The sequence below is a fragment of the Panulirus ornatus genome, chromosome 11, assembly GCF_036320965.1.
Source record: "Panulirus ornatus isolate Po-2019 chromosome 11, ASM3632096v1, whole genome shotgun sequence".
Classification (NCBI taxonomy): Eukaryota; Metazoa; Arthropoda; class Malacostraca; order Decapoda; family Palinuridae; genus Panulirus; species Panulirus ornatus.
Genome location: NC_092234.1, coordinates 2,101,461 through 2,125,136, shown reverse-complemented (window position 1 = coordinate 2,125,136; position 23,676 = coordinate 2,101,461). Strand labels below are relative to the sequence as shown.

The 23,676-nt window shown below is 49.0% G+C and overlaps 1 protein-coding gene across 24 annotated transcripts in view; it reads left to right on the top strand.

The window, feature by feature from the left end:
• Positions 1 to 23,676, top strand: part of LOC139751182 (tyrosine-protein kinase Src64B-like) — a 230,376-nt gene that overhangs the window by 77,713 nt on the left and 128,987 nt on the right. For 4 of the 24 annotated variants that reach the window (XM_071666330.1, XM_071666326.1, XM_071666312.1 and 1 more), the window contains exon 1: positions 17,971 to 19,914. The exons of 17 other annotated variants lie outside the window; for them this stretch is intronic. The gene's annotated coding sequence lies outside the window, so the exon portion shown is untranslated. Of the gene's footprint in view, positions 1 to 17,968; positions 19,915 to 23,676 lie in introns of those variants that run through there. 3 more of the 24 variants (XM_071666335.1, XM_071666311.1, XM_071666315.1) reach the window with 3 other exon arrangements.

The following is a 23,676-nucleotide window of genomic DNA, read 5'->3' as shown; positions in this document are numbered from 1 at the left end:
GAAACCTGAGTCAAGATTGTTAGGATGGAAGCTTAGGTACATGGAAGATTAGACGGGAGGAAGCCACGGGCGGGTTGTAGAGAGAAGGCGGATTACCTAGAAGGAGAATTATAGGGAAGAGAGTGTGTATATAGGACGTCAGGAGAAGGGATGGAAGGTGGGAGGATGGTAGAGTGAGGGAGCTCCTTATGTAGGTGGGTGTGGAAGAGGTGTGTAACCATACAGGAAGAACACAGGAAAGTGACCTGTATAGATGGAGAGGAGAGACACGTGCTGGGAGGCGAAGGATTAGGGATACCTGTAGGAAGACGTAGTGAGTGAGGCCGTGCTGTGTGTAGGGCACAGTGAAGGTGGAAGCATCGAGAGAAGCTGTGCACGGGCAGAGCTGAAGGGTTGGGGTTCAGCCCCTGGGTGTAAGGCAGGACTGCAGTGTTGATTTTAATTGTGCTCTCCTACCTAGCGTGTGGGCGGCGGCACGACGGTGCTACCTGATGTGTGGACGTGTAAGCGTGGCAGTAGGTGATGTGTAGAGGTGTATGCCTGGCAGTAGGTGATGTGTAGAGGTGTATGCCTGGCAGTAGGTGATGTACATAGGTGAGTGAAAGCGGCATACGTACGTGGATGTGTTGGGGAGGTGAAGACATGTAAGGGGAAAGCATGGGGGTGCAGGATGTGTATGTAGGTTTGTAGGGGAGAAGGAGACAGCACGTAGAGGTAGGATAGGTGGTAGTGGTGACAGATGTATTCAGGACAGTAGTAGAAGGTGATTGTAAGGGTGGAGGTAGCGACTGTGGGGGAACGAAAATCTGGGGTTAGACAGGTGGTCATAGATCAGATGGTGAGGGCGGGAGAGTCTGCCCCCACCCACTACCTCAACTAGTGGACGGGGGAGGGGACACCAACACAGTGTTACCACTGCAGCACACTTACATATCCCCAGTGTTACAACACTAGTGGGCGCAACACATCACCACATCCCATCATAGAACTTAAACTGCCGACAAGTTTGTCCCACCCATCCGCCGACACACACACACACACACACACACACACACACACACACACACACACACACCTCGCCAGTATAAAGTCGTGGATGTGGTGAGGTGTTGCCTCTACCAAGACACTAGAACTGTGGGCTTCCTGTCAATTCACCTCAGGGGAAGGTAGTCGCCAGTTTTGTTACAGGATATGTACAGCTGCCGCCCCGACTCACACACTGGAACTCCCTCGACGGTTGGGAAAGGCAGGTGTTAGGGGAGGGGTGACGCCGGAGGGGAGGCAGAAATTCGAGGTAATGGAAGGAAGAACGGCATGAGCAGTAGCAGTAGGTGGAGCAGCAGGTGAGGAGGACGAAGCATGACAGTAGGAGGCGGGGAGAGGGAGGCGTACATCAGCAGGTGGGTGGTTACGACGGAACCAGGAGCTCCTGCTGTGGACGGCTTCCTCCCTCGCCTCCTTACTCACGTCCTCTCCCGGCTTGTGCATCTCTCCAGCAGCCAGGGCCTGACAACAGCCGGGGCCTGACAACAGCCAGGGCCTGACAGCAGCCAGGGCCTGACAGCAACCGGGGCCTGACTTGCTTTGTGATGATGTACAGGGGGTAGCTACACAGCAGTATGGGGCAGTGTATGTGCTGTGGGCCGGTTAGTGTTTAACAGAAGTTCAAGAAGCATTGGTTGATGTATGGTAGTGTATGATGGTGCATGGTAATGTGTAGTGAATGTTGGTGTATGGTAAAGTGTAGATGGTCCGTAGTGTATGATCTATTGTGGTTCTCAATATCGTATGTTTATGATGGTGTTTGATGAATGTTGGTAGTGTATGATGGTGTATGTTTGATGTTATCTGTATGAAGGTATGTATTACTGGTCTGTCGTGTATAATGTTACATACTCATCGTTCACCTTTATTTTGTGCTGGTCACAGAACGATTCTGGAACATCAGTCAGTGTCACATAACGGTGGTTCCATCAGTCAGTGTCACATGACGGTGGTTCCATCAGTCAGTGTCACATGAGGGTGGTTCCATCAGTCAGTGTCACATAACGGTGGTTCCATCAGTCAGTGTCACATGAGGGTGGTTCCATCAGTCAGTGTCACATAACGGTGGTTCCATCAGTCAGTGTCACATGAGGGTGGTTCCATCAGTCAGTGTCACATAACGGTGGTTCCATCAGTCAGTGTCACATGACGGTGGTTCCATCAGTCAGTGTCACATGAGGGTGGTTCCATCAGTCAGTGTCACATAACGGTGGTTCCATCAGTCAGTGTCACATGAGGGTGGTTCCATCAGTCAGTGTCACATAACGGTGGTTCCATCAGTCAGTGTCACATGAGGGTGGTTCCATCAGTCAGTGTCACATGACGGTGGTTCCATCAGTCAGTGTCACATGATCATGTTTTACCGTCCCTCAGTCACACACAACGATGACGTATCATCGGTCAGTGTCACGTAACGACCGTGTACCACCGTTCAAGAAGCCTCAGTTATCTGTGATGATCAAGTTGACGTTCGTGACCACAGTGGTGTGACAGAGATCACCGGGTGTGGCTTCCACTTGTAACCCCTTGAGCAGGACAGTACGACCCTTAGGTATGATGACCTGGCCTTTGACCTGACACTCAGCAGAGGTCGTGCCATCCTACCCGAAGGGTCGCACCGTCGTGCTCAAGAGTTGTACCGTCGTGCTAGACAAACGCTTCCGTGATATCTGTTATTAGTAAATAATCCGGGTTCAGAAAGAGATCATTCAACTTGCCTTTCTTGTTGAATGCCAGTGCGACATTTGATAAGTTTGTTGTGGAACTATTAGGAAGCGTCACTCTGGCTTGCCAAGTGTTGGGTACCACAATACGGGTACTGTGCCATCTGCATCTTTGGCATGATCTTCATCATGTTAACTCCCGACATGTTACTCCCGTAGCACGGAGAGACGACCCTGTTGTTGTGTCATGTCTTCTGTCCTTCCCACACATGACCCCACTACCCTCACCCAGAGCGGCTCTCCCGTCTCTGGCTTACGTAGTATGACACTTCTACTGGGATGCTTGTATATTTATTTTACTTGAAGTATGCCTTACCCTAGTTAAGGAGGTCGTCCACCACCACAGCTGGGTCTGGGGTCCTTACCTTAGTTTGGGAGGTCGTCTTCCACCCCCACAGGTGGGTGTAGGACTAAGCTGTCATGTTGCCTGTGTGTTCATTCCGGCTGGACAGAGCCGCGACCTGCAGGTCTTCACTGCCTCTTGGCTGGTCACACTTGAAAGTTTGCCATTCTTATGTTTGTTTTTGACGTGCCAGATATACGGGTAACACCTCTGTAGTATGACACTACGATACACTCTTCCCTCACCCCCAGACTACACCCTTGCCTCACCCCTAGACTACACCCTAGCCTCACCCCCAGACTACACCCTAGCCTCACCCCCAGACTACACCCTAGCCTCACCCCCAGACTACACCCTAGCCTCACCCCCAGACTACACCCTAGCCTCACCCCAGACTACACCCTAGCCTCACCCCAGACTACACCCTAGCCTCACCCCCAGACTACACCCTAGCCTCACCCCCAGACTACACCCTAGCCTCACCCCCAGACTACACCCTAGCCTCACCCCCAGACTACACCCTAGCCTCACCCCCAGACTACACCCTAGCCTCACCCCCAGACTACACCCTTGCCTCACCCCCCGACATAGATATCTGTCTGCCTGAGCCTCCAGCCTGCCCTGTTGTCAACATTGTGTTTGTCACTGCTTGTGATCCTGTGTACCACGTGCGCCAGGTAACCCTCCATCCCTGGAGACAGTGACCATATATAGCTGGGAAAAGGTTGCATAAATATAACTCTCTAAGGTTTTACATGACATTTCTTCATCGTCCATTTTGTTATAAATAACCGATTCTCAGAGACCTATAAAAAGCTGTCCTCCTCGCCCTTCACATTATAGTTTTACATATATATTGTCCTGCATCCCCGACCCTCTCACCATCCCCGACCCTCTCACCATCCCCGACCCTCTCACCATCCCCGACCCTCTCACCGCCCCCAACCCTCTCACCATCCCCGACCCTCTCACCATCCCCGACCCTCTCACCATCCCCGACCCTCTCACCATCCCCGACCCTCTCACCATCCCCGACCCTCTCACCGCCCCCGACCCTCTCACCATCCCCGACCCTCTCACCATCCCCGACCCTCTCACCGCCCCCGAACCTCTCACTTCCCACATGGTGACCCGTGATGTGGTGTAACTTTACGTTAACTGTTCGTCTTTTTGTAATGCATTGACGATAATGGGAAGGTGTTGTGTGACCTGTGGTAAGAGGGGTTCATCTGAGGTATGTTGGGTCTCTACCGGGCAGGACTCATGTCGTAAGTTTGGTGAGTTGTATACATGATTACCTTCCTCATACGATCCTTTCTTAAGATAATAGGTGTGTGGCACCCGCCCGTCCGTGTCTCTGATATTTCTGTGGTTGTGCATCATACTGAGCGTGCGCTACGGCCCGCAGTGTTGTCATGGCTGTAGCTTCTGGTGAGAGGCGAGTGTAGCGCCAGCCACCCACCAGTATGGTGGCAGGCCTCCCGGCCTGTGAGGCTGGTGGTGGTGAGCACAAGGCTTGGTCGTAGTGGGGGCGGGGCGGGGCGGGCCTCCAGCCCTACCCTCCTCCTGGTTTGTAAATCGTTTGGCGGTAGGAGAGGGGGGGGGGGGGGGGGGGGGGGGGGGGGGGCTCAGACCACGTGTATTTGTATGCGTTTCTGAAAGGCAGCAGGGTCATCCCTGCACATACACACACACACACACACACACACACACACACACACACATTAGTAACACAAGTCTTGGTGGTTTAGTGTGTGTGGAAGGAAGGTACTGGGAAGATCCGGGCAATCATGTCTGCTGAGGAAAATATTGACCCTTGGCAGGACTGGTGTGGAAGACGTTGTTCAATATTTTCGCTGAAATGGCAAGATGTGGTGTAAACACGGCGCCCATCTGGAGGTATCGTCCATCAGAGAACACGAGGGGAGGCATCGAACTGGACAGACAGGGTTCGGAAGAAGAAAATGGGGAGGGAGCGACAGGTAGAGGAGAAGTTACATGAATAATGATGTGGTAGTAATGCGGACGGCAGGTAGGAGACGGTCGCAAGGAACCGTCAGTCAGACAGGAAGACAGACTGGGGAGGGAGAGAGGAGAGGAAGGTGAGAGGCTCACGGTATGGTGAGGTAGGATGAAACAGAAAGGAGAGAGAGAGAGAGAGAGAGAGAGAGAGAGAGAGAGAGAGAGAGAGAGAGAGAGAGAGGGGTCATAAGTTTGTTTAGCAGAGATGAAGAGAGAGGGGCTAGGGGAGTGAGGTGAGAGAGAGATGGGGAGGTAAGCGAGAGCGACGGGTGAGGGAGTGTGGGGAGCGACGGGTGAGGGAGTGTGGGAAGCGACGGGTGAGGGAGTGTGGGGAGCGACGGGTGAGGGAGTGTGGGAAGCGACGGGTGAGGGAGTGTGGGAAGCGACGGGTGAGGGTGTATGGGAAGTGACGGGTGAGGGAGTGGGGGAAGCGACGGGTGAGGGAGTGTGTGGAGCGACGGGTGAGGGAGTGTGGGGAGCGACGGGTGAGGGAGTGTGGGAAGCGACGGGTGAGGGAGTGTGGGAAGCGACGGGTGAGGGAGTGTGGGAAGCGACGGGTGAGGGAGTGTGGGAAGCGACGGGTGAGGGTGTATGGGAAGCGACGGGTGAGGGAGTGGGGGAAGCGACGGGTGAGGGAGTGTGGGGAGCGACGGGTGAGGGAGTGTGGGAAGCGACGGGTGAGGGAGTGTGGGGAGCGACGGGTGAGGGAGTGTGGGAAGCGACGGGTGAGGGAGTGGGGGAAGCGACGGGTGAGGGAGTGTGGGGAGCGACGGGTGAGGGAGTGTGGGAAGCGACGGGTGAGGGAGTGTGGGGAGCGACGGGTGAGGGTGTATGGGAAGCGACGGGTGAGGGAGTGTGGGAAGCGACGGGTGAGGGAGTGTGGGGAGCGACGGGTGAGGGAGTGTGGGAAGCGACGGGTGAGGGAGTGTGGGGAGCGACGGGTGAGGGAGTGTGGGAAGCGACGGGTGAGGGAGTGGGGGAAGCGACGGGTGAGGGAGTGTGGGGAGCGACGGGTGAGGGAGTGTGGGAAGCGACGGGTGAGGGAGTGTGGGAAGAAGTAGAATGCCATGGGAGAGGGAGATATGGAGGGGAACAAGAGAGAGGGACATGAGTAATGATAGAGACAAGGGAGAGGTAAATGTGAGAGTGTGATATAGGAAGTTGCATTGTGAGAGTAACGATGGAGAGGAAGATGAGATAATGATGAATGTCAGCAGGAGGGAAGTGTGGCTGTGGCAGTAATGTGAGAGTTGTTGGGCAGATGGAGAGGCGTGATACGAACTGGGCAGAGAGAGAGAGAGAGAGAGAGAGAGAGAGAGAGAGAGAGAGAGAGAGAGAGAGAGAGAGAGAGAGAGAGAGAGAGAACGAACATTTGCGGCTGGGAAGGTTCCCACATACAGCCAATATCACAAGGAAAATGGAAAGGTTTGTGTTGTGTGGAGTGGTAAAAGTGTGGCAGATGTGTGAGGAAAACACTGAAGTTGATGTAACCAGTAAGGTACGGCAGGGTACATGTGAAACCAGCTGCTCCACAGTAAGGTACGGCAGGGTACATGTGACACCAGCTGCTCCACAGTAAGGTACAGTAGGGTACATGTGACACCAGCTGCTCCACAGTAAGGTACGGCAGGGTACATGTGAAACCAGCTGCTCCACAGTAAGGTACGGCAGGGTACATGTGACACCAGCTGCTCCACAGTAAGGTACTGCAGGGTACATGTGACACCAGCTGCTCCACAGTAAGGTACGGCAGGGTACATGTGACACCAGCTGCTCCACAGTAAGGTACTGCAGGGTACATGTGACACCAGCTGCTCCACAGTAAGGTACGGCAGGGTACATGTGACACCAGCTGCTCCACAGTAAGGTACTGCAGGGTACATGTGACACCAGCTGCTCCACAGTAAGGTACGGCAGGGTACATGTGACACCAGCTGCTCCACAGTAAGGTACAGTAGGGTACATGTGACACCAGCTGCTCTACAGTAAGGTACAGTAGGGTACATGTGACACCAGCTGCTCCACAGTAAGGTACGGCAGGGTACATGTGACACCAGCTGCTCCACAGTAAGGTACGGCAGGGTACATGTGACACCAGCTGCTCCACAGTAAGGTACGGCAGGGTACATGTGACACCAGCTGCTCCACAGTAAGGTACAGTAGGGTACATGTGACACCAGCTGCTCTACAGTAAGGTACAGTAGGGTACATGTGACACCAGCTGCTCCACAGTAAGGTACGGCAGGGTACATGTGACACCAGCTGCTCCACAGTAAGGTACGGCAGGATACATGTGACACCAGCTGCTCCACAGTAAGGTACAGTAGGGTACATGTGACACCAGCTGCTCCACAGTAAGGTACAGTAGGGTACATGTGACACCAGCTGCTCCACAGTAAGGTACAGTAGGGTACATGTGACACCAGCTGCTCCACAGTAAGGTACAGTAGGGTACATGTGACACCAGCTGCTCCACAGTAAGGTACAGTAGGGTACATGTGACACCAGCTGCTCCACAGTAAGGTACGGCAGGGTACATGTGACACCAGCTGCTCCACAGTAAGGTACAGTAGGGTACATGTGACACCAGCTGCTCCACAGTAAGGTACAGTAGGGTACATGTGACACCAGCTGCTCCACAGTAAGGTACGGCAGGGTACATGTGACACCAGCTGCTCCACAGTAAGGTACAGTAGGGTACATGTGACACCAGCTGCTCCACAGTAAGGTACAGTAGGGTACATGTGACACCAGCTGCTCCACAGTAAGGTACGGCAGGGTACATGTGACACCAGCTGCTCCACAGTAAGGTACAGTAGGGTACATGTGACACCAGCTGCTCCACAGTAAGGTACAGTAGGGTACATGTGACACCAGCTGCTCCACAGTAAGGTACGGCAGGGTACATGTGACACCAGCTGCTCCACAGTAAGGTACAATAGGGTACATGTGACACCAGCTGCTCCACAGTAAGGTACAGTAGGGTACATGTGACACCAGCTGCTCCACAGTAAGGTACGGCAGGGTACATGTGACACCAGCTGCTCCACAGTAAGGTACAGTAGGGTACATGTGACACCAGCCTCTCATGATCACTCCTGACCACCACAGGAACGCCCTTGACCATGATGGCCTGGTGTGTGACCAGACATTTAGGGGTCAGGTCAGAGGCTAGGTCATCTTACCCCAGGGTGGTGCCGCCGTGGTCGAGGGGTCACACTCGTGCTGCTGGGATTAAGGATTTTGAGAATAAATTCGAGGTGCGGTAGCGGCCGCCCCGGATTATATAAAGCGGAAGCTGGAGCCAATCTAGCATACAGTGTGTGGATGTATTCTGCTGCTGCTGCTGCTGCTGCTGCTGCTGCTGCTGTGAAAAATGAAAGAAAAAAAAACTGTTGGTTTGTAGAACATTCTCCGATTTTTTTTCCAGGAAAAATATAAGTTGGGAGTGACTGTTGTCATGAAGGCCAAGCCTTGCATGAGCAAGTTGTTGCATATCATTATGAGTATGAAAAGTGAAAGTTTCTATAAGAGTAATATAATCATACCTTCAAGTTGCTGGTGTGGGTCGTTCATGGTGGCTGTCGTCACAGCTGCACCCCAGCAGTCTGCTGTCTTACACTCTCACAAGCATTGGAACATACGGCAATGCCTTCCCGCACGTTTTAATTGGCTCTAGTTTACTCTGGAGTGTACGGAGTGTGCATGTAAAGAAGTGTACGGAGTGTACACGCAGACTGAGAGAGTTGTGGGCAGTGTGGTTGTAGATAGAGATGGACCGTGTCAAGGGATTTTGCTGTGGGCACCGTCATTATAATGTGTACTCCACCAGCCTAACACTGACCGTTACACTTAGTTTAATGTATTTTTCTCGTAGGTTTTAAGGAGAAGAGAAAGGTTAGTGCGGTTAACTTGTGTGTGACAGAGGACATGTACACAGTTTTGTATCGTTTATTGATTCTGTACAAGTTAGAGATGTGTGAGTTACTCAGGTATTGTCTGGATAAGGAGGAGGAAGGAGTAGAGGTGCGGACGAGTGCGCAAGGTTGATGTGGTAATTAAGAACTGTCATGATGATATAGTTGGTAAGAAGTGTTAGAGTAGCCGTTAGTAGAGCAGGTCAGTAGTGAGATGCGGAGGTGAACACGTCTGATGGCACATGAAAATAATGAGCCGTTTAATGGTGAGAAGTTTCTCTCATGTTCTTTATGAGGTAAATGTAGAAATTAAAACACGAACAAAAAACCGGGTACGTGTAGTGCCGAAGAGACATGTGACAGTCCTAACATCAGGAGGCGAATAAGTGTGCAAATATCCCTCTTGGTTTTAGGAACGCTGCTAGTTGTGCAGATTAGAAAGATTATACCAACAAACATGTTGAGTATACCACGCGATAAGCATTGGTGCTACTGATTCTTGAAGCGCTACATCCAGAAAGGTAATTTGTCGACCACACAATGAGACATAATGTGTAGTCATAACAGTAAGTCATGCTTGCCACAGTGTACCGTGAAACATGATGTGTAGAGCAGATGGGAAGTTGTTATAACATAGAACCTTCCTCACAGTGAACCATGTGGGCTCAAGGTGGCCAGCCAAGTAAATAGCCCGCGGGTTGCTATTGTTAACCCGAGGCTACGCGATTGTCACGTCATACGCGGTACTATATTTACCTCGGCTCCTCATGAAGCGTCGTCAAGGTGTGTGTGGCTCGTCTGACGTCACGGACTAGGACTACGGGAAGCTCAGGGCAGCAAGGGTTAGTGCCGGATACAGATAGCAGGGTGGTGACGACTGTAGGGGGAGGAGCGTGATCGTGCATAGGTCAGGTAGGCCGTGGCAGGCAGGCAGGGCGCCCTAGTGGTCGTCGGTCTTGATATAGTTATCGTAGGATTGATCTTAGTGATTCAGGGAAGCAGAGGTTAGGTAGGGAAGACCAGGCTACTGCAGGTCTGTTAACGTCATGGGAGAGAAGACTGTGGTAGGCCATAGTAGTAGTAGTAGTAGCCATGGTAAAGTAACACACACACACACACACACACACACACACAAACTTATTGTAATCATTTCCTTCACTGTCCACTCGCTACGGCTCAGAAAGGCCACCTGTGGTCTGTACATTTCCCTGCTCTCTCAGGAGAAGCAGAACCACGATGATTGTGCCCCAGGTATTGGTCGTCGTCGTGTGGAGAATGTGGTCTTCCATGCAGGCGATGTTGGTCAGCCGTGTTAAGTGCAGCATTGTACTCTCCACCACCCTGGAGGATGTACACTCGTACTGGCATATCTCAGTGTAAGTACAGAACTGTTACCTCTGCAAGCTTCAGTAACATATTGGAACATTAAAGATTCCAAAATGCAGGAGCAATTTTTTTTTCAAGAAAAATGACCTTCCAAAGTTTCGTTAGTTTTGAAACAAGTGAACTCCCTCAGTTCAGGCGGCTGTTCAGCAGCCAGGATTGTGGAGCTGGTCTAGAGGCTGGAGCGACCGCATACTGAAAACGATTTAGAGGTTGTGACAATGTTAAGAGCAGTAACGTTTTGTTTGTGTCACGATGGTGAAGGTCGTGTCGTATGAGCTGGTTAACAACCAAACAAGATGTTGCAGATGTGATTCTTGACAGATGAGAAGTGTTGTAGGGGGAACGGGTCCAGCAGAGCAACACAAGTGTTGCTGTGGAACACAACAACGTCTGACCACGAAAGCGTTATACGATATGTAGTCATGCAAGACCCTGTGACATTTTGAAATATTTTGAAGTTGATGAGACAACTTTGTTAATCATTAAAGATAAAGAACCGGGAAATGTGTGATATGTATAATACCACCCAGATGTTTCAAGCATCAGGCCACACACAGGGAAATACTACATTGGCACATTACAAAGAGCCATAACGGTCGGGGATGTTCAGATATTCCAGATCAGTAAGATTTGTCTTAATGGAAAGCCCAAACACAAGCAGATCCTCGGTACACCGAGTGTGTGATGGCACCAGCCACAAGGTGATGCGTCTCACTGGTACGATGACGGTCATCCATCATCATCGTACCAGCTTGTTTGTTCGTCCCAGTCGTTAACGCCTTCATCACAATGTGACGACTCTTGGATATGATGGTGTGGCCCTTGGCTTGCCCTCGAGGGTCGTGTCAAAGGCCAGGATATCGCATCAAAACGTTCCCCTTCTTGTTCAGTAGTCGTACTCGTGGTCAGAGGTCCTACATGTCACGGGAACAGGTCGTGCTCGTGGGTCGTACATGGGTGTCCTCCGAGGGTAGGGTAACCACTCGTCTCCTGAGACCAGCTCTACACGGTTGTCGACGCGGACCAAGACTCCCCTTTAGGTGAGTGACCTTGACCTATGCGGTGCAGGGAGAAGGGGTGGCCCCAGGCATCTGTGGCCTGTTCCCATGAAACAGGATGGCAGTCTACCGTCTCCTGCTTTGTGTGCCTCAGTAGATGAGGCGTATGCCTGGGAGTTCACCTGGTGTGGGGTAATATACGTAGTTCTCTTGGTTTAGTCTGTGATCACGGCGGCACGATCCATATCTTCGATGGCCTTGCCTTCCACATGACCTTAAAGTTTAGATCATAATAATTTCACTTTCTCATACATAGCGTCGTGCCCAGGGGGTCAACATACCTTCCCGTGAGACATATATAAGACTGATATTGTGTAAATGTTTATACAACTCACTATTCTCCCTTGAATATTAGAAGTTATAGAAGATCATTTTATCAAGACGACATTTTATCCTTCAGGGACCAGCTGGTGTATGTATGGTTGTCAGTGTATGGAGAGCAGTGGCGTCTTATATTGTCTTTCTCGTGTATACGTAGATTTTGCTGACGCCTTTTTGTTCTTCTTATATTTATTTACTTTCAGATATTGATTGATTTATTTTGCTATGGCGTCATCTGTAAAACATATATGGGTTGGGTTCCAATCCTTTTCACACGTCATCCACATAGATGAAGAGAAACAATGGTACCATAACAGACGCCCTGCGGGAGGCCGCTGGTGACCTCATCACATTTTGAGAAGGTTCATCTGACATGCCTCGCCTGCTCCCTTCTACTGTGAAAATCTTTCCATGGAAATAGTCTTCCACATATTCCTTCTTACCTGAAGATCCAGCATCTTTATCTGTCGTTTGTGTGCGTGTGTGTGTGTGTGTGTGTGTGTGTGTGTGTGTGTGTGTGTGTGTGTGTGTCGATATATAGTTATGTAAGTAGTCTGACATAAGCATGTCGCTCACAACTTACAGATGAAAATAATTATTGATTAATAAATAGGTCAGTGGGTGGAGAGAGGGAGGTGCTGGTGGTGCGACCGGTCTGGTCTGCCGGCAGCAGCAGCAGCCGCTCCTCCAGAAGTAAACAAGATGTGACAGTCTAAGTTGAATTATTGGGTAGGAATGCAGGAGGGAATGGACAGCGCCGCCCCCCCCCCCCCCCCCCCAACATCCTGTAACAACATTTTCTTTTCTTTACATAGGAGGCTCCAGTCACGGTCGAAAGACCACATGAAAGCTGGGCCTTAATTGAAATTTGGAACGTTTAATGGAAAGAAAAAAGAATGGACAAAGGAAAGTATTTACAGATTTTGGAAGACGTGAAAGACGTGTCTTTTCAAAAGTGCCAGGTCATAGTTATTGGGAAAGACAAGATAGAATAGAGAGTTCTAAAGCTTGGACGTGCAGAGAAAGAAACAGTTATCAAAACGGCACACCCTTGAGTTGTTAACGGGCGCACAGTGATCAGTTATCATGTGAAGCAGCATCTTGCTGAGTATGGCGTGGTCTAGCTTGTGGTGGGCTTATACAAAGCAGCCAACTCGCGGAATAAAGGAACACCTATAGGAGAAGGAAACACCTATAGGAGAAGGAAAGTGAACCAACTTTACGGCGTAGGGCAAGCGGGTCAAGTTTAGAAGTTAGCCTGAGAGAGTTTATAAGTCGGACCGCTGTCGACTCAGCTCTAGTCAAGTAAGGATGCAGAACTAGAGCCGCCCCAGATGTGAGAGCAGTACTCCATATAAGAACGAATCAATCCTTGTATAAACAGAGCAACTGTTCGGAAGAAAAGAAATTTCCACACTCAGTTAGGACCCCGAGTTTCTCAGAGGCAGACTTGGCCATTTCGGTAATGTGGAGTTTCCAAGAGAGAGTGAGTGTTACAGTAACATCGCGTATGTTGATAGAGTTAAGAGTTGAAATTACAGAAGCGTCGAAGGAGAGAGGAAAGTTATGGGTAATATTTGGTTAAGAGATGGGTAGCAACTGGGTCTTGGAGGCATTAAACTTAACCATATTTCGTCTACCTCACAGAGTTATCTTGTCCAAGTATGCGGCAACAAGAGCTTGGCGCGGGCTAACCTAATGTCCCGCTGCTCAGGTTGTGTCTGCTTGAAACACAGAAGTTGGACAAGATGGAAAGTGGTGGCTGGCTAGTGAGGTAATGTCTCGTGAACTGAATCAACACAGGATTGTTAGTTTCTTGTGCTACAACTGCCTTTATGTACGACCACAGAGGAACATCTGTGACGTCACCTACGAGGTATGTGTGTGCACACAGGAAGGACAGATAACTAAAGACTCGATGGTCAATGACGAGGTTATCTGAGATCATGATCTTATTTGTGAAAGCAATAGTACGGTAAAGCAGAAGGCGTCTCCAACCCGCCTCTCCATCCGGCTCGACAGCCGGATGGAAGAAAAGCCGTGAAGGAACATCATGTGGTATGGATAGAGGGAGTTGGCTGTCATGGAAATCTTTCAGGAAGTTGTCAACGGGAAAATCTCTCCACCTCGACTGCAGTGGCCTTCAGGAAGCAGGCTCAGGTCTGTAATGGAGAAAAGTTTCAGTGTTGAAACACTTCAGAATTTGTTTTCGTTCGTGAAATCATCCTGATGTCACTGAAGGAAGAATTTCTCCAACATTGGTTCGTAGGTATTGATTGTATTCGCATTTTCTTAATCATGTAATTCATTCCACTGTTTTGCTGCTTTACAGCTGAAAAAAAAACTTTTGTCCACATTGTTGTATTCGTGGGTGTGAGTTCGTGGGTGTTGGGTAAGGGTGAGGTAGATGGGATGTGCAGCACCGCCCGGGACCAGATGATTACCTTCATCACTCCCCCAGCATGGCCATAGGCAACGCCCTTATTAGTAAATATTTGTGTGAGAGTGTCAGCTGCCTGCCGCCAGTCAAACCTCCCTCCTCCACTCCCTTCCTTTGCTCTCACCCTCCCCTCTCTTTTCCGGCCCCTGTCCTCTCCCTCAGCCATACCTGCCACCCTTGCCTGTCTCCTCTCCTTGTGCCACACCTCCGCGCCCAGTATGGCCATGTGTAAATAAAGTGTTAACCAGGCAGCCTCGCGTCCCCTGTGGTGTCACCTCTTCACCGCCTCTTCCTTCCCTTCTTCCTTCCTGTGCCATGTTACTCCTCATCTTTCTGTTACTGTTTTCCTCTTCATTTGCCAACCCTTCAGTCCTTCGTGCCTCCCTTTCCGTTTTTTTTTTTCACTCCTGCTATTTTCCTTCACCTGCATCCTTCGCTTCTGTCTCTTTCCAGACCTTCCTCTTGTCTGTGTGTCTCTCTCTTGCGCTCTCATCCTCCTCCCCGTCCTACTCCACACCTTACCCTCGCCACTCATTCTTTTCCCAGACAGATGGAGGGATCAACAGGTTTCCCTAGTCCTTCCCGTTTGGCCAGAATACGAGTGTGATTTTGGTGTATCAGCGCAAGGTTGGCACTCTTTATTTCCTGACTGGTCGACATTATCAACTTTTGACACAGAACCGAATATGGAATGATGCCAGTTTGTATACAAGATCACTCATCCAGGTTTTTGTAGTATTCCTTTTCAGTTTTTGCTTCTTCGGATTTGTATATATTGATATTGATAATAGTGATGAAAATGATAATGATGATAATAATAATAATAATAATAATAATAATAATAATAATAATAATAATGATAGTAATCGATTGTCGCTTTTGGTCGATGGGTCTGTGATTGAATGATATTGCGTTTTTATTCCTGTGATTTTCCGTTTCTGGGAAACTTTACACATTGGTAAATGAAGAAGCGTTCCGTAAATGACGACATGAGACTTCTGAACGTAGTTCACCGAAAATCTTGACATCAGGAACGTCTCTGAACAACCCCTCCCTCTGCAATGTCTCCCTGAAGAGCCCTGACCTCTACAGTGTCTCCCTGCAAAGCCCGGAACCTTTATATAATGTCTCACACAGGGGCCTCGACCCCTGGAACATTTCCTGAAGAGTCCTGACCTCAGGAATGTCTCTCTGAAGAGCCCTGACCTCAGGAATGTCTCTGAAGAGCCCTGACCTATAGAACGTCACACTGCGGCCTCGATCCATAGAACGTTTCGCTGAAGATCCACCAATTCTGGAAAATCTCCCTGATCACCGACTTCTGCAGTGTGTCTAACCCAACTGCCTCGATCTCTGTAATGTTCCTGCGAAGAGCCCTAACCTCGAGAACGTGCCTCAACCTTGTGTCTCGACCTCTGGAACGTCTTCCTGAAGAGTTTCGACATTTGGAATGTGGTTCGCCGAAGATCCTTGACCTCAGGAGTGCACACGTGGCTCACCCGAAGACTAGTCTCCGGGTGAGAGTGTCTCACGCAGGCATCCTCGTCACACGAACGTAAGAGTGTCTACACGAAGCAACGCTAGCGAACCCCATCGGAGGGAATGATTTTCTTGACACTATGTCCTGTTTACCTGATGAATCGTTACTTTAGGAGTGTTCACGTAACTCAGAGACGTCAAGTTGTTTGACCTGTTAAATGTTGAGTTGCCGTAACGACTGATGTTGTGGAGCAGCCACCCACTGGAATGTGTACGTGTGCCTCACACAGGGTCCTCGACCTATTGAACATAATTATTGTAACTTACTCATGGGGCCTTCACGAAATTACTCATGAATCATGCTTCTTGTACGGCCCTTGACCTCTGCAGAAATGTATACGGTCCTCGGCCAAGAGTCATGACCTCCCGAACGTAATTGAACAAGACTCAACGGACTCGATCTCTCGAACGCAAACGTGACCCACTCATGTGGGGCTCGACCTCCCGAATGCAGACCCAAGGGCTCCGACCTGTGAAGCGTACACGTGCCTCACCCAAGGGCCTCGACCTGTGACCCAGCCTCTGACCCCCCGACCTTGTCTTTGTTTATCCATATGTAATGCGTGGTGGCGTTTAAAGTGGGGTGCTTGGTGCACACTGGCTGCTAGCACTCCGTCCACTCACCGCTCCCTCAGCCTGGGGCACACACTCCCTCCCGCTTGTTTCCATCCGTTTTCTATTTATTGGCTTCATCTATCTCAATAAGTTTTGTTTATTTCACTATTAGATAGAATAATGATTGTTAACTTCTTTTACGTCTTATACTTAGTTCATATGATGTCAGAACTTGCTTACATATGGAAAATGAAGCGTGCTTTGCTAAACGTAGCAGAGGTTGGCTCCACTGGCGTACATTCTGGGCCCGTCCCTCCACCTACACTTTTCTCTCACTAACATTTTCCCCCATGTCATTATCAACACCACGCCACAGGTTGGCTGTATCTCTCGTCCGTATGTGTGCACCATTAATCAGTCAGCTCTTTCATTAAGTTTAAACGCTGTATGAAGATTGACAAAGCTTCTCATACCCTTGCCATAAATATGTTTATCTCAGGTCAAAGGGTTAAGTTACGGGGTCAGGATTGGGTTTGGGTAAACACATGCCTGAGTACAGACTAGTTCTGTCGGCGTGTGTTTGTATGTGTATGAGTGTGTTATTAGTATTAAGCTTAGGTCAAAAGTACATATTTCTAGATGTAGTTCAGTTCATTCACGCAGGAGACAAATATTGCGTTTCTAAGCACTTTACTCTGGGCTCTTAAGTTTGCATGTCAGTGACCGATCGAGAACCTTTACTCTTGTGTGTGAGGCAGAGTGAGTGAAGCTGTTGTTCCCCGAGGTGCACCTTCCACAGGCTCCCAGCTGTCTGTATCATCCATGTGACGGGAAGGAGGGGAAGTGTAGCTGTGGCCACTTCGTTCCCCTCTGTTTACCCCGTAGGATATGGTCGGATGGAATGTAGTTTCAGGTTTATTTACTTTGCGTAGTGCTTCTACAAAGAGTTAACAGAATGTATGTAGTGTTTTCCGTAAGGACATCCCAACACCCCTAGCATAGAGGGGAGAGAACTTGTGTCCGAAGAGTCGCTTTGTTTGCTTGTAATTCTCAACAGGCGGACACGGGCGCTCAGGATATGGCAAGAATGTATGTCATTTGTACGCATTAATCCTCACTTCTGCCACTCTGCAGTTGTAGTGTAATCAAATCGACAGATCCTCATTGATTTCCTTTAATACAGTTAGATAAAATGAAGGTTGTAGATTAGAACAGCGTCAGCGATCGGACTTATTCTATAAAGGAATAAGTTGAAGAATAATGAATTTGGCACCTCGTACTAAACTTTGGTTACATGCCAAATGTCGTCGGAATGAAGAAATGCCATTCAGCACAGTTACAAGCAGCAACTGAGGAGATGCATTGATTCACGCTTTGAATTGGCCCGGACAGTTATGAGACGATTGTCAGAAATATATCGTCTTTAGCCGGGTGTTGAGAGAAAACGTTGTGAATGATCAAAAGTCCCCCCTCCCGCCCGCCTCGTAGTGTTGCCGGCGCGAGGTCTCCTCTTTTCTCTGTGATGGGCGCGGCACCGGGAGGGAGGGTGGGAGAAAGAGAGAGCGAGACTGTAGGGCCCGCCCCCTTGATAACGGCACCCTGCCAGTGTGAGACAGTGCGCCAGTGTTTCTTTGGCTGTGCTGTTGAAGACAGCGCCGCACCTCCCGGCGCCTACCCTCGATCTTGCCTGCGTTGTGTAGGAGAGGTGACCAAGGGTGGTGCAGGAGGTGTTACAAGCAGGAAACTCATGGTCAAGTGAGGCGGCAGACGCTGCGGGCTTGGGGAGGGCATGGTAGCGTGTGGGCCTCTTGTGATAGTGCCAGCGCTGCTTCCCTCTTCCTCTTCTTCTGGCTGCTATAACTACTAGAGGACGCTCGTGTCCCCGCCGCTCTGGAAATGCAACACTCAACTTCCTCATGACGAAGAGACAGTTTAATATAATTGTGAACTTTGTGTTGAGGCACCGTGGTTGAGCGAGCAGTCAGGTCTTGGTGTGATCACTGAGGGAAGGTGTGAGGGTGTGGTGTGACACAGGAGTAGGACCCAGCGGACGTGTTAGCGTGGGTGGAGCACACGACTGAAGCAGTCCGGGAAGCACCTGCTGCTCCTTCCAGTAACATCCTTACCAGCAGTGGTGAAGTGGCCGCCTTGCCTTTGCCAAGGTCTCCTTCAACTCGCCGTCGCACGAAGCTACTTGTCCAGAACACAGTCCCCTTGGAGTAACTGTTATTGCTTTGTAGGATGATAATTATCAGCTTGAAATGACAATAGCCTAGAGAAGTTTAAGCCGTTCTCCCCAACAACCAACGATATCGGTGGTGTGTGCACCAGCAGCCAGTGTAATGAATGGCTGCAGATAATCATGGCTAGTGTTGGAGAAGACTTAGATGATGGTGACACAGATTAACATGGGATTACTGTTCGTGTTACATTTTATTGGAACGCTGGTGGAAGCGTGAGGTGCGCCAGTAAAGGCAAGCGACAGCTGCCCGAGCACCAGCATCACTGCCAGACGCATCGACCATAGCCTAGCCATCCCTTACAGGCGCCACAGATAGTGGTGGGATAGAGGAGGGTGAGTGGCGTGTGGTGGGGAGGTGCCGTAGGAGGTTCTTCAGTGCCTTATTTACCTGGGTGGCTCCAGCCGCGTGACGCCCAGCTGTCTGTTTCACTGTCAAGGAGACCGACCCACCGGCCGGCCAGGGCAGCCCTGAATCACCCTCCCAGCAGACACATGTAGCCATCACATTTGCACCCACCTACTGAACCTTGTACACTGGGTGAAGTAGAGACGATGAGTGTGTATGGTTGTGATGTAGCGGGAGGGCGGCCCTGCTGAGTGTAGCCAGATTCCCCCATCCATCCATCCATCCATCTTGCCTCAGGAACGGCAGTGACTGTGTGCCGCGGGAGGACTACTCAGGTTTGGCCGCTTCTCTTACAAGCGACATTGGCTGTAACCCGGCCAGCCAGGAACTGCCAATGTGCCCTCGGCAATAACTGAACCACTCCGGAAAAAGTTGTGATCTAGAAAACAAATTCTTATATGCGGAAGGAACGTAAGATTGTCAATAACTAGGAAAATGAGTTATAGCGAAGTATAGAGTGTGTGAAGCAGTGTTTTTTTGATGAGTAGTATTAGTAGTGTTGAGAATTGATAGAAATATATGAATGGTGTCAGTGGGTTGTGGATGTGAGGCAGGCGCTCGTGATGTGCCTGGGGTATCGGGGCCGCCACTCGTTGACCGGTGTGACACATTCAAACTTCTCACCACTCGCCGAGCTCTCTTACAAGGAAGTCGAGGAAACGTAAGAATGAACATTATCACGTCTTACTTTGTTGAAAGATTTTTTGTTAAAATCAGTGTAGTAAAGCATTAGATACATCGAAAATTAAGTAAAGTAGTGGTGTGATCATTATAACGTTGACCATAACAATGAAAGGCGGGAATAGATGATGTAGAACTGAGTGAGTGTATGGCGTAGCGGAGGGAGACTTGTTGAGGAGAGGACGCATACAGCCGGCCACCCAACCTCAAGTCATTCCTAAGTTGTTCCTCGACAGGTGAGTGAGTCTTCCTTACATCTGTTGATGATGTTATGGTTCATCCCAACACTAGGTTAAAGCGGGAGCATCGTGGGTTTTCTTCAGTGGCATCTGTTCTCACATCTTTGGGGAAGGAAGTGGCCTGTATATCTGTTTATGGGTACGGTAACACCATACACTGCTTTTAACATGTACAGTAGGCGCATGCGCCGAGTACGGTCACTAGCTGAGAATACACTTGTAGGCCATTATACCATTATAGCTGAACACTAACATGCACCTATGTACATCATGTACACATACTGCCCAGCTTCATCCCTAAGTTCATAAAGCTGCTCCTACACCATATCCTTCACCGTGATCTTCCACAGCCACATCCCAACCGTAGTTACTATCATGCACAACATTTGGTCTTAGTGTAACGAATGTCTGACATTTCTCCATGTTATAACCAAGAAATTTCACTAACTTCAGCCTCTGCCTGTGTATTGTACACCGTTAACCTTTAATATTATTATTAGTAATAGTAGTATTTATTATTATTATTATTATTATTAGTAGTAGTAGTAGTAGTAGTAGCAGTAGTAGTAGCAGTATGCACACACAAAACATACTGGGACACGACGTAAAACACACACACACACACACACACACACACACACACACACACACACACACACACACACACAGTTATGCATAGATATGCAAGTGAATAGTTTAGTTTTCTCTGAGGCTATGTGGTATGTCAACTACTGTATTACTGTACCTTAAATGTTGGTCAAGCTTATAATGTATAACACGTAACATTGACTCTGTGAACATCCCTATGTATCTGCCACTCTGGCTATCTACGTGTACTTCACTCAGATGATTGTCGAAGATGTGGAAATAACAAGTTCACCCTGATCTTAAGTTCTTGTATGATTAGTTAACCAGCAACTATCCTGTCCTCACACTTCTGTAATATCTATTATCTCAACTGTATATTTTTTCAGCCAAATGGCTGTGTGCGTCCAATAAACCGTCAATATTTATTTACTAGTCGTGGGTTACTGGTTAGCGTTACTGACCATGAGTCAGCAACGGCCCACGCAGGGTCGGACTTGCATGTGTACGAATCGTAGAGTCGGCCTACACCCGACCCAGCTGCTTATTCTCTTCTAGGGGCTGGTCGATAAATGGCCACCTGTCTTAAACTGGCGGTGTGTGTGTGTGTGTGTGTGTGTGTGTGTGTGTGTGTGTGTGTGTGTGTGTACACATGTCATAAAGATATGGCACATATATACAAGGTTGAGACGGGGCAGACCCAGTGTAGAACTATCAGCCCATAACACACACACACTAATGAAAGATATGAACGACAGCACCTCGGCTGGCTCCTGCCTGCTGGTGGTGTTGGCTTCTGGTGCCGGCGGTCCAGTGAGTGCCGGTCGCCCCTCTACAACTTTGATCAACGCGCCTCTCGCTCCCTCCCTCCCGCTTCACTCACCCTCCATCTACACTTTCCCGTATCTTCCACACTATACTTCGGGCACATCCACCTCTCCTTGCCCCGTGCGTTGTGCTTCTGCGTTACTCCTTGTGGATGACCTGCACCGTCGTCCTGCACGTCCTTCCATCTATCCAGCACCTCCCTGCCCCTCACAGTCACTACCCTCCTCCTCTCTCCGTGTATCCCTATCTTCCGGCAGGTCCCACCCTCTCTCCCCGCACGCACTACCTCCCTGCTCCTCCCGCGCTGTGTATATCCCCGTCTTCTCTCGTCAGACGAGTGTATAACCCTCTTTAATTATGTAGAGCAGATTATGTCGCACTGTATGTACAAGGTGGGTCTTGTTAACATCAATAACGTTACCTTTAGTAGATGTAACAAATCCTTACATTACCTGTGTTGTAGAACCAACAGTTGAGAGTAACACATTAAAAACCTCGGATATCCTTTAGTAGAAAATTTAAATTCCAGTAAGGTAAGGAGTCGTCACGGCATCGCTCCTAAAATACTGGAAGAAGGAAGCCGACAAATAGCATTTCCCGTCACTAAAATATTCAGCAGATTAGAAAACGCACTTCAGGCTACCATCTTACGTCTTACCTCGGTTTAGGTAAAATTTTTAAAACGATAACGAGAGAAAAATCTTTAATATTGTGAAGATGCTGAATTACTACAGCACGAGTCCCCTGAGGTGTAAGAAATATGATACTCTCCCTAGTTTTATATATATATATATATATATATATATATATATATATATATATATATATATATATATATATATATATATATATATTTTTTTTTTTTTTTTTTTTTTTCTTTATTATACTTTGTCGCTGTCTCCCGCGTTTGCGAGGTAGCGCAAGGAAACAGACTAGGAAAGTGAAACATGAGAATATTGAGCATTTTCCTGTATTATCACATCTTCAGGGGAGATGACCTGGATGAGGTCATCCATGAGAAGTGAGGTCAAGGTCAGGTGGGTCACGGAGCCGTCTGCGTCAACCTTGCCTCTCACTTAATTGACAGAAATATAGATTGTAATGTGGGTACAGTGCTCTTGTTACAACGCTGTAGTTATACTTTCGTAGAATAATTCTTTTTTCAGCTTTGGCCTTGAAACCTGACCAAAAACAAATGAACAAGATATAGAAAGCATGTAGAGAGAAGTAGCAAAAGTAATTACGTTTTCAGAAATATATTTTATGTGGAAAGAACTTTCTAAATATATTCTGTTGAAAAGCTGACTCAGAGGAGGTCTAATAAGATTTCATAATAGTGAATCATTTGAGCTGCATAACATACGACATCTTCACATTGCATAGAAACTCAGTGAACAGAAATTACGGAGTGAAACTGAATGGGAGGAGATGTGATACTCATGTGGGCAACAGATTTTTTCATCTGTACAGTTGTAGAACACTGGAATGAAGCACCACCAGACGTCAGAGGAAGAACCGATTATAGTTACACATCTTGACAAGAAATACACTGCAATGATATCTGTCAAGAATCCTTTAGGGGAAGAACAAACAGAATGACATCATTAAAGCTACAGTACTGACAGCTCATATTGAGGCTTCATCACAGACGATACACTTGATCAAACATCATCCCAGGATTAGCTTGCCCTGTACACTTAGAGAATTTCCCTGATATAGTCTATCCTTTACGTACTACATGTTGCTCGGTCTTGGCTGTTTTCATGCCCTCTGTTATGCCAGAGGGAGTGGTGAACGGGGAGATGCCATTTCCTTTACCATCCTGTCTCTTATCTCTGTTTAGGGACTTATGATTCTTTTTATTGTCGTGTTGCAGATGACGGCGTCAAGTTCTCCCTTGCCTGTTCTTCCCCTGTACTCCCCCGCCTTCTGTGCTCTCTTTCCTTTTCCTCCAGCTTCTGTTTACTGTGCCTCCCCTCTGTTCTCTCTGTGCCACATTCCGTGTTCTCTCTACCATCATTGTTGACTTCAGCTGGTCTTACCCTCTCAGAGCTTTGCTGATGTTTAGCGTAACTATCTTGCGCTCGTGGTCCAGTCAGCGAGGTTGTCGAGCTGGTTGTGAGGAGGGCGGTGGTGCGGTTGTGAGGAGGGCGGTGGTGTGGTAGGGTGGTGGTGTGGTTGTGAGGAGGGCGGTGGTGTGGTGAGGGCGGTGGTGTGGTTGTGAGGAGGGCGGTGGTGTGGTAGGGTGGTGGTGTGGTTGTGAGGAGGGCGGTGGTGTGGTAGGGTGGTGGTTTTGGCGGCCATTAAGGTTGTGGATGTAACAGGTTGTCTTCAGCTGGGAGGCCC